Source organism: Onychostoma macrolepis, chromosome 05 (assembly GCF_012432095.1).
Source record: "Onychostoma macrolepis isolate SWU-2019 chromosome 05, ASM1243209v1, whole genome shotgun sequence".
NCBI classification, from domain to species: domain Eukaryota; kingdom Metazoa; phylum Chordata; class Actinopteri; order Cypriniformes; family Cyprinidae; genus Onychostoma; species Onychostoma macrolepis.
The window spans coordinates 25,922,042-25,933,556 of record NC_081159.1 but is presented as its reverse complement, the minus strand read 5'-3'; the positions used below and the strand labels follow the sequence as shown (position 1 = coordinate 25,933,556).

The window sequence follows — 11,515 nt, the reverse complement described above, 5'->3', positions numbered from 1 at the left end:
GCAAAAAAAAAAACATACTGCATTATCCAGTTTTCTCTCAGAACGAAATATGGCAGACAAAATCATCCCAGAGTCAATGGGTTTTTTGAATGGGATTTTGGTTAAACCCCTTAAATAAGGTCCGTGGTTCAGACAGGCTCAAGATACTTTCACGTTTTGTTCTACGACATAAAACACACCAGTCACACCACACTCGTGATTTTTTTTTAAGCTGTTACGTTTCTTAAAAAAGATGGTTGCTAACAAGTTGCTAAATGGGACTACAGGCGCTGTCGGAGACATTAAACGTCATCACGCCGAACAGTTTCAATTTAGTATTTTCCAGTTATAGTATAATTTATAATATAATTTTAGGATAACCAATGAATAGTTTAAAGCATTTTATATTGTTGTTCAACAGTGTTTTTTTGCTTTGCCCCGAAATGCAACACATGTCTTCAGAGGGAAGATGCTCTTTACTTGAGTAGCCTATTATTTTTTTTCTGGAAACTTGCTACTTCAACTTCACTACATTTGAAAGACAAATATCATACTTTTTACTCCACTACATTTATATCAAATCTGTTGCAAATATTTTTTATTTATTTATTTTTTTCTCAGTGTGTGCATTTTCACATTCACTACCCTTTTTTCGGCAAAAATCCGGCCCGCGATCTGCCATGACACTTCCAGTGTTGTCAAGTCTTACGTTATTTCTAAACCTGCAGTTTTCCGCCTAGCTTTGAATGGATATTTGCAGATTTTTTTTATATACAAATCTGGCAACACTATGTATACGTCTGCGCTACTGCACAGCTAAAAGCGCTCTAAAACGGCAAATAAGATAGGCTAATAAAAGACAAAAAAAAAAGGCACATATTTATAGTGTGGAGTGATCATCTGTGTTCACCCCATTGATTTTAAAGAGACAATTGTATGTGATGCCTTACGTAGGCCGAGCACTACGATCAAAGATCACAGAAGATAAATGATCGGCATACGGTAAGTATAAATTACCTACACCTTGATCTACATGATAAAGAAAATGTAGGCTATAGTTTTTATTCTGTGTGAACTTGCATGTGTATGTGCTAACTCATTAAAGTCATTAAATGTTTTTACTATAGTAACTAGTTTAACTATGGAATTTGCAGTCAAATCACAGTATCCACAAATTTACTATTCTCTCACTATAGTAACCATAATTATGCTATTTGTAGTAAAACTAGTACCCACAAATTTAACAGTTTCATTATAGTAACTATAGTTAAATTTTTGTAGTTAAACTATGGTAATACAAATGGTAGGCTAATATATCCGTCAAAAATGGCTGCTAAAAACCTTACTACCAAAGACTATGGGCGAATTCCAAACGGCTTTTTTGCGCCCTTGAAGGGCACTTCGGGAAGGGGACGCCATTTGTAGGGACGTTCCAAACGAAAGTGAGCAACTGATTCCCTTCACGAAGGGCCCTTCCAGAAGTCCGTTAGCGAAGGGAACATGCGATGGTCACTTCACGGAAGTGATTTCCGTTTGTGATCATGTGATCTTCATTTAGGAGATCTTGCGATGCATTTTAAAGCAAAGTTGGGGTTTATTTTGACTTTACATACAAACGTAAGTATAATAAGCTAATAAATTTTTTCTTTATTTTTATGTAAAACAAAATATTTTCGTCAGTGATAAAAATATGATTTAAGACTGTATTGTTAGCAAGTTTAGTTTGAAAAAGTTTAATAGTAAATAAGACACAGTTAGACAATATTTGAATAAAATAATAATAATAAGAAATATTTATTTGCAACAATTGTTGGAGCGCTGCGTTGTCAAGGTAACATTTTGTCCGTCGTTCCCTTCACCAAGCGAGTTCCAAACGCTTATATGAGACAGTAATGCCCTACACCCTTCAAAGAACACACTTCAAGGGCTCTGCCCTTCGAAGGGAGTAGGGCATAGGGATGCTCACTTCTGTTTGGAATTCGCCCTATAGAATACCCAAGACATGTCACTTGTATAGTTTTGAATGGGGAAAAATGCAACGCTCAATATGGCCGCTCAATCACAGGAAGCCCCGCCTTCTGAATGAAAGAGCCAATCACTAATCGGTAAAGTCAGCGCGTCACTGCAGCTGCCGTTAGAAGTCCCGGTTGCTATAGAAACAGTCAGCGTTTTGAGACGTACGCACTGGCTGATCTAGCCTGAAAAATAAGCTTTTTATAACGCTATTTGAGCAAAAGAAACAACATTTATTATACAGTTGTCGTCAGATTTCGTTGGTGATTTCAAATATGAAATTTAATTGTAAGCCTAGTGAACAGTTTTGGAGAATTTGATGTTTCCCCATTCAAATAGATGGGAGCTGCACTTGGATGCCGGAGAGGCGTTTCAAAGATGGCCGCCGAGTGACATGACTTCTCTTAAAAGAGACTTTGTTACTACTCAGGCCTACTGGTAAATTGCTGCTAACTGGTCAAGGAAAGGGCTCACACTGCGCTTAACCCCGGGTTATCGTCGTTCTAAACACCGCTTTTAACCCCGGGTAAAGACACGTTTCACACCTGTCATTTGAAAGCAGTGTTAGCACCGCATTTTACCAGGGGTTATGAAACCCTGCTCCGGAGCAGGGTTAGCACCGCATCTGTGGTGTTAACCCCGCATTGCGGTGCTAAGTTTGTTCAGTGTGAAACGGAGCGGTGTTTGCTTGTTGCTGCTGGATGCTTGGCAACAGACAGCCAATCAGAAATTGAGCAGCGAGGCTCATGTCACGTCAGTAACAGGAAACGCGCGTCGTGTAAACTGCAGCCGGTGAGAAGATAATATTCACATACTTTGCTCCTTGTTTTCTTTCTTTTGTACTTTTGTCTATGTCTTCTTGCCTTTGTGCGTCATGAGGCCGTTCACATGTCGCGCCTAAAAACGGGTTTAAAACGCTAAGCGCGCAGCTTTCTCCTTCTTTCCAAAGTGCTCTGTAGCTCGCGCTCCCATGGTGTCTGCCGTTGCTAATCAACCATGACCCGCGCTCTTCATGAAGACGCAGAAGTTTCAGCAAAGGATAAATGGATTTCCAGCACTAAACGCTTGCAGTAGCTCTGCTACTAAATTTATTTAAAAATGGCTATCCCTGCCTGTACAGCTGATCAGCTGCTCCTCAATCTTCACTTATCTAAATACATAAGCGGCGACGTTTTTAATAACTGGCAAGACGCGGGAAAAGCCGTGTAAACAGGTTGCCTGCTGTGCTGTTTGTCCAGTCAGAGACAGGGACACCGCAAATATGCAAATAAGAACGTTAACCGGGGTTTAGGAATGTACCGTGTGAACCGTCTGTTAATGAATACCCAGGGTTAACAGTTAACCCCAGGCATAGTATGAACAGTGTGAAACGTGATTACAGATAACCCAGGATTCCGCTTATCCAGGGTTTAGGATGACCCAGGGTTAACAATTTCAAGTGTGAAAAGCCCTGAAGTATATAAATCTGAACGTTATTTTATTGTCAAAACACTGCACATGAATACATATATTTTTTGCAAACAAATTATCAATAAGTAGGTTAAATGATCACACAGGTCAAAATGTTTTACTTCGCTTTTTTACAACTTTGGAATCTAAAATGGGAATCGATAAGAATTGAAATCAATAAGCAGAATCAGAATTAGAATGGATAAAATTCAAACAACACACAACCCTAGCCACATGTTGTGAAGTTCACTGATTTCTGAGCATTTTATGAACAATGATCAGCAAAATTCAAAAAGACTGCTCTTTGGCTCAACGTGCACACCCATGGCCATACTGAGAGAGAGTATGTTCCAATTTTCTGAAAAGAAAATATCATATATGTACAATGAACCAGAATAGAAAAAGAAAAAAAGGGAGGGAAAGAAAAGAGAAAAAATAACATCAAAATTAAGCAGAAAATATTAAATTTGGATCCATTTGCTCTATGTATGTCAGCACTGGCTGCCAAATGAAAAAGTTTAACTGCAGCCTTTAACGGAGTATCGAATCTTCTCTAATGCAAGGTGGTACATAAGATCCCTAATCCATTGACTAAAAGTAGGTGGAGATTTGTCCTTCCACTTACGCAATATAAGACGTCTAGCTATTAAAGTTGAAAAAGAAATCATGTTTTTTGTATTATTATCTAAACAGAGTTCTGTCGTTAAACCAAATATTGCAAGAATAGGTGAAGGATCAATAGATAAATACAGGACTTCAGAAAGAAAATTAAATATTAATTGCCAAAAATTAACAAGTTTAGAACATGACCGAAACGTGTGTATGATGTTGAGCTATCTCAACTCTACACCTGTCACACAAAGAGTTTGTATGTCGTAGACAAATTGAAGTTGAATGAATCTTATTTATAATATCCTGCCATGTTTCCTCTGAGAAAAGCAAATTGGGTTCACTTTCCCATTGTTGCTTTGATTTTGTTAAGGATATAAAATTTTGTGAAGAAATCAGAGAGTATATCAAACCGACATTATTTTTGGAGAGTGGGTTGATTTTTAGAATTGTATCAAGTAGTGATTCTGTAGGTAGAACTGGAGTGTTAGATATCATAAAGCTGCGAATTTGTATAAAATATATTTTGAGAAATGTCTGTCCCAGTGTTTTTTGTCCATGCAGTGGAAGTCAGTGGTAACCAAAACTGTTTGGTTCCCAACATTCTTCAAAATGTCTTCTTTTTTTTTTTTTCTTTCTTCAGAACAAAGAAATTCATGCAGGTTTGGAACAACACCAGGGTGAGTAAAAAGTGACAAGATTTAAATTTTCTTCTGAACAATCCCTTTAAACCGCAGTCTTTTTTCATCTGGATTTTGTTTTAAGTGTTATTAAGTGTAAGTCCAAAAAATTATAAATCCACAAAAAAGGCAACCATCAGTGCTTTTAGCTAAGTCTCCAACTGAACAATGAATCTGGGACTTTATACGCATAAAATAGCAAATGATTACTTTTGGATAATATTTACTCAAGTCATGAACTCATTCAGAGCTCTACCTTTACTGAGAACCAGAGCTTGGCAGTAAACAGCCTGCTTGGGCATTTTGTTACGGTGAATTATTTGAAAGTATATTCTCTTGGAAACTGTTTTCCATTTGCTGGAGGTGTGCAGAATCCACAACTAGAAACCACCCTGAGGTTTGTTGCTTTTTGACCTAGCACAAGTTAAATATGGAAGTTGATTTTGAGCCTAAGTGAAAGTGAAAATGTTTAACTTTACAAACTCTTCAAGAGTATAAATTTAACCGAAACTTCATTTCATTTTAACAAACAGCCGATGTCACTGCGATAAATCTCTGCAGCCAGTGCCATCTTTAGGATTGCTTCATTAGCTGCCTAACTGTGATAAAATAAGACCTTAAATCTGACCAATACGCATCACAAGACCAGACAAGCACACTGGGAGTAGTGTCCATACCTTTAGTCTTGCTACATTAGTTTTGGTGTGAGTAAGAGGGACTCAGTCATGCATGGCACCTATTAAAAGGCCCTGAGTGTCTGGCCATCTCTTCGTGGTTCACTGAGAGGAATCTGTTCTATATCAATCATTAATCTCTGCGTATGTATATACATAGACATCGCCATTCTCTTTCCCAAACCCTTAGGCTCTGAAAGCTTACGGCTTTTGATAGAAAGGACATTTATTTTCATCTGTGTTCCTTTTTCCAAGGTATATTTCCACAGTCCACTTGGTAGAGGGTTGGGCTGCTGACACTAATTGGTGGATAAAATAGCCTAGACGCTCTAAAAAGCAGAAGATTGAGGCTGTTTCGCAAGGATGAGTTTGCTAGCCTGAATTGCCTCAGAACACATATTCATGCCGATATGTTTTACACACAGCCTCCTGATCTGGAGTCCACAGGCTCTTCATTTCAAGCTTATAGTTGATTAACCATTTTAATTAATCCTTCTCTTATAGTATCTGTGTGTGTGCTTGTGTGTGTGACTGTGTGTGTTCGAGACCTTAAGCTACTGAAAAGGCAGACTGTTGTGCTTTTATACGTGATTCTTGCAGTCTCACGACACTATTGACGGCGCCAATTTAACCCGTAAACATCTGCTACCAACAGAGGTGCATTGCCATAAAGGAACAACTATTTTATAGTCTGAACATATACAGAAACATATAAAGATTTTTTTTTTTGTTGTGTACGGGCCAAAACAAAACCTACAAGAATGCAAAAAATGTATGCATTTCATGCAATTTTAACTGAGAAATTGCTAGTAAATTTCACAATTACAAAGAAACTCTAACACATTGAATTAAACATACTCCAATAATCAGTTTTATTTACAACTTTATGTAAGATGTATTTATTTATGCTGTTAACAATGTATAAAGGGCATCTTCATAAAAATATAATGTCAGTAACCAGTTACTTTAAGGTCAACTATTGTCATTGTGGAGCATTTTGAGCACTCTTAGTCATCATTGCGATAGATAGACCTCTGCGAAGAGGTCATGGATTAAAGTTAACTGGTTAGTCACTTCTGGTAGATGCTGTAATTATACCATTATCTGAATTGAATAATCACATGAGGAGTGCAGTTTTGTTCTCTCTCTCTCTCTCTCTCCTCTCTCTTTACAATGCATATGTGATATATGCAGCGACTTCTGATGGCTGATCAACTTGAAATGTCCCTGCCTTCTTTATCCGTCGTAGCTCTAAAAATTTTGCATTTTCTTTCAAAATTTCACAGTCCTCTCCTCTCCCAGTGTTTCCCTTTTACCCTTGTGCTGTCCTAAAATAAAAGCAAAAAGGCCATAAAATATATATATTTTTTTAAATCTCACATTTTCACTGTAGACATAAATGTCTGTCTTTTAAGTTTACAAAAAAACAAAAACACCTTCCAAACAAAACCTTTTCAAAACTTTATTACTGAAAAATCTATCAATCAAGAAAAGAGACAAATAAGCAGCTCCCTTTGAACATGTTCTCTTCAGGTGGTGTAGCATGTGTGAAATAGTGCAGGGTGCAGAAGATGGAAGCAGATTTTTAAACCTTAGATCTCATTCAGACTGACATCAAAGATGAACTCAAGGGTGAGTGGACAAGGACATGCCCTATTAATCGCTCTTTGGATATTCACTTTTTCTTGTATGTTTTGTTAGTCTGATCCCAGCACCATCAGGTACAGGGTGTTTGGTAGTTTTTATCATACCAGTGTTTCTTCTTTGCAGGAAATTCGAACAATGGGAAATAAAAGAGATAACTTACAAGAAAGAAACTACAGAGCAAATAAATATATTGAACTGAGAAGTTGAAGGCCTAACAAGTCAAGTTCAAAGCTACTATTTTAGATGCAGCTGTGTCTTCATGGTTAGTGGATAGTGCTTCTGAATTCAGCACCATGGACAGTTACTCTACAATTCAGTGGTTTATTCAAACACACTCGACAGACATCATTATTATCTTTCATCCGCTGTAGTTACATAAGATGGCACACACAGTAAAATCCCTCAGTTGTGGATCTTTTTGTCTTTCACATCATATTCATTCTTCTCTTTTGAAATGGTAGGCTCAGACACTCCTCTGGCGTGGGTGTAAAAGCTCTGCGGCACTGTTTTGTGTCTTCTCATGAGTGAACTCTTGCTTAGCACTCATCTGAACATTTCATTGCTTTTGTTCTTGCATTCACAGCAGTATACTTCTCATTTCAAACTTTGCATTTGTCCAGAGCTCAACGGAGTGAGACGGCCTAAGATCTGTCAGTCTTCCTCGTTCTTTGTCCAGTTTAATGCAAACGAGAGCTCTGCACTGACAATGCTGTTGGAAATGTGAAGGAAATTGTTGCCTAAACTAAAACTAACCAGCAGAAGTCATTTCTTTCCACTTTATAAAGTAGACCAAAGCGTTCAGGTTTCAAAAAAGAAGACACAATTTCACAAAAACCATAAAAAAGTGGTCCATGTGACTACATTTTTAAGTCTTCCAAAGCAATATGACTGTGTTTAATTATATTATGGCAAAATTTAAACTATATTATCACCCAGCTCTTTATGTAAAGTTAGAAATGCATAAGTATTTCCAACTGCATATTGTAAAGTGCTATATGCTGTAAGCAAATCTCTATATCATCCCAAAACTTAAACTATATTATAGCCCATCTCTCTGCTAAATTTGACTATAAAGGCATTACGATATTAAGGTGTTATAAACAATAACAACATGATTTTCTATAAAGCGATACAAATAGATTTGTATGAGAGAAGCAGACTGAAATTCATTATTACCAATAACTCCCCTCCAGTTCTTCAGGCAACCTAGAAAAGAGCTGTTTTACATTAGCACTTCATTCAAATTGAGCTTAAAATGACCATAAAGTGTGTGGGGCTGAAACATGGCATTTTCAGAAGATTGATGCCAATTTGTGCCTCCATCAGGGCAATCAGGTGGATGAGGGCAAACTCAGTATTTTACACAAATTATGATAAATCGCAGATGGCGGTCATCATGATCTCTTCTGCTCTAATAAGATCCAATCTGGGCAAATGGGTGTTAGTAGATTTGTATCTCTTGGAGGCACTGCAAAAATCCTGACGTCCTGAAGATTAACTGGCTGTTGGTGGGTATTGGCTTTTTGAGGAAGAATGGGCAAATAAAAAACAATCAATGCTGATAAAATACATCTTTGCAGTTGTTTTTATTTGTAGCAATAGAAACGTTTTTATATCAAATATTGTTACTCATGAGTTTGTCTGGTGAACCTTTTTTATACAGTATATATACTTTTATGCTTATACAGGGGCACCTCTATTGTTTCTGGGCCCCCTGAACAGCATATTGACTCGGGGGGCCCCCCTCAGTAGAATCACGTTCTTTGCATCAGGCCCCCTCTCTGATCAAGGCCCTTGGAATCTTCCTAACCTTCACCTCCCCCTCCCCCCTCCCCTGTTTAATATTTTATATTATGCCATGGTCTGTCTGAATACTCGATTCTGATTGGCTGGCAGGTGTTGATTAAATTCGTTGAACTGCACAGGTAGTTCCAGGTCAATTTAATCACATTCTATATTAATGAGCTTCCTATAAACATTGGTAACCATAGTAACATACAGTTACAGTTGAATAGTACTACAGACGAAAATAACCGTCAATTTTATAGTTCCAAATATTGCAGCACAAATATTGTTAACATCTTTAATATGTGAATGCTGGGAAATGACCATGGCATAAACGGGATAATCAAAGGCTAGCTGTGCATTAAACAATTTGAATGCACTTCGCGGAGGCAACCACCCTCTGCTGCGCGTCGGGCGGTTCTTCGCCTCCACGTCGTGCATTCAAATCGGTTAATGCACAGCTAGCCGTTGATTATCCCTTACCTGTATTTCTCAGGCTTTGGAAGTGTGTGTAAGTATATTTAGATGTAAGTATATGAATTCTCAACACACTCTAATGGCAATTTGGAACTATTTTACTATTTAACTCATTTTGGCGAGTTGGTGGCTAGAAGTCTTATGCAATTGACCGTTCGCAAAGAACTTGATTGACAGGTGATCTGACCAATCAGAACACGGATATTATGTGCCGCCACTGCTATCCGCCATATTGCCCGACAGCTACGGCAGGTCTCCATAGAAATCCACGTTAAAACGTGGTTAAAAAAGATCGACTGAACTGAAACTTTATAACTTTTAACAAATATAACTCAATATAAAAATGTGCGGAGGGTTAAGCTGTGCTGTTGTTGGCTGCAATCAGCTAAGGTATTCCTTTAAATACTTGCGTACCAGAAAACCTCTCATGTCCGTTAAAAAGTTAAAACACGGAGTGTTAAATAATAAAATAATGTTAAAACGTGTGCTCTTATCATTCTGTGGACAAAATCCCGTGAAGTTCGCCCCGATCGGGAGCTGTTTATGCACATGTGCGCTCATCTGTTTTCAATGCAGCAAACCTTGTTTCATGTCATCTTCCCACTCATTAAACTATGACAGGTCCTTTACTGCAAAAAGACTGTCACTGCGACACTGTAAACATGATAAAACTATGGCGCTATGTGCTTTTTTAATAGCGCTATGTCCCTTCTAGCCTTGTTTGTCAGGCATAGCAACAGTAAGTAATGGTGGGCAGGTTTTGCAAACGGTCAATTCTACATTAAATGAATCCAAAATGTCTTAACTATGTAGTGTACTTCACTTCACTGCAATGCTCCAGTCCTGCAGATTTAAAGTTTGTGTTCTTTTAATTCAGTTTAAGAGGCCAGGCTGATCTTCTCTTAGTCACCAGTCTTCACATGATACAAACTCGCAGGGCAGAGTTCATCAAACTTTAACAATGGAACACAGCAGAATTCCCACATTCACATGCATATGATGTCAATAGAACAAAAAGTGTAGTGTGACCAGCCATTTATTCTTATGAATTTGTTGCTGTTCGCACAAATTGATGTAATATATTATCAATAAATTTAACTTATTTTCATGCAGTTCCTTGCACTATGGTCCTATGTTATGACCTCAAAACACTTTTATAGAGCGTGATTTGTAAAGTAATATATCGTTTACAACACATACCACATGTGACCAGCCATTTATTTGTATGAATTTGTACATTTTTATTTATTTATACATTATTGTACGATCTGCATATGCCTGCATAAGTTCAGGGGTGGGGTTTGAGGTGGAGTTTCATGCTTACTTTTTCCGAAAAATAATATGTTTTGAATCACATACGAAATCACCACCTCAAAAATAGTTACATTTTCTCATGAGATCAGGTTGGAATTCAACAAATGTACAGATTATTGGACTCGCAGCATTGCTCATGTCCATCACTACAAGCTGGAGTCACAATAAGGTGTCAAAGGCATTTCATGTATTTATTTATTCACCGCCAAAATTTTATTCTGTAACTTCTATAATGATGAGCAATCTGGGGTTAAATTCCTTTCTCAAAGATACAATGCTGTTTCTTTTAGTAAACCTGCTGGTTACAAGCCTTACACCACATGGCCCTGTAACCACAGGGAAGACATATTCAGAATTTTAAGCAGACGTCTCAATCACATACAACTTGAAAGCAACAAAGCATCAGACAGCAGCTAAAATTTTGTCCAAGGCTGTTATCATATGAACGCTGTCTGTGTTTTCAGTTCACTCTCAGATTCACTCTCGGGGATGGTTTCCATCATCAAGTCCTTGGATGAAAGGTCAGTTATCTTCCAGTGGATTCAGTCCACATCCCACAAGCTGTCACAGACTCCAGCTTGTTCTGATCGTAGCAGAACTGCCAACAGACAAGCACTGCTCCATCGCAAACAAATGGTGGAACACATACATGAAAACAGTGAGGAAAAGTTTTCGAAAAGATCAATATGCTCTTCAAAACACTGACACGTTTGATTTTAGCTTCAGGGAAAAATCCAAACACCTACCTATACATACAGTTCACTGCAGTTTCCAGCTGAAATAACCACTAGTGGCAGTAAAAGATTATCAATTAATTAACACTAATTTTTTATGTGGTTCCTTGCACGATCTAAACACTTTTAAAGCACATGATTTGTAAAGTAATAA

The 11,515-nt window shown here is 37.7% G+C and overlaps 1 long non-coding RNA gene across 1 annotated transcript; it reads left to right on the top strand.

Moving 5' to 3' along the window:
• The first annotated feature begins 2,233 nt into the window (after window positions 1-2,233).
• LOC131541494 (uncharacterized) lies at window positions 2,234-7,438 on the top strand. Its single transcript, XR_009271523.1, has 4 exons — window positions 2,234-2,430; window positions 4,694-4,730; window positions 6,938-7,036; window positions 7,175-7,438. It is a non-coding gene; the product is annotated as an uncharacterized LOC131541494 (long non-coding RNA).
• The last annotated feature ends 4,077 nt before the right edge of the window (window positions 7,439-11,515 follow it).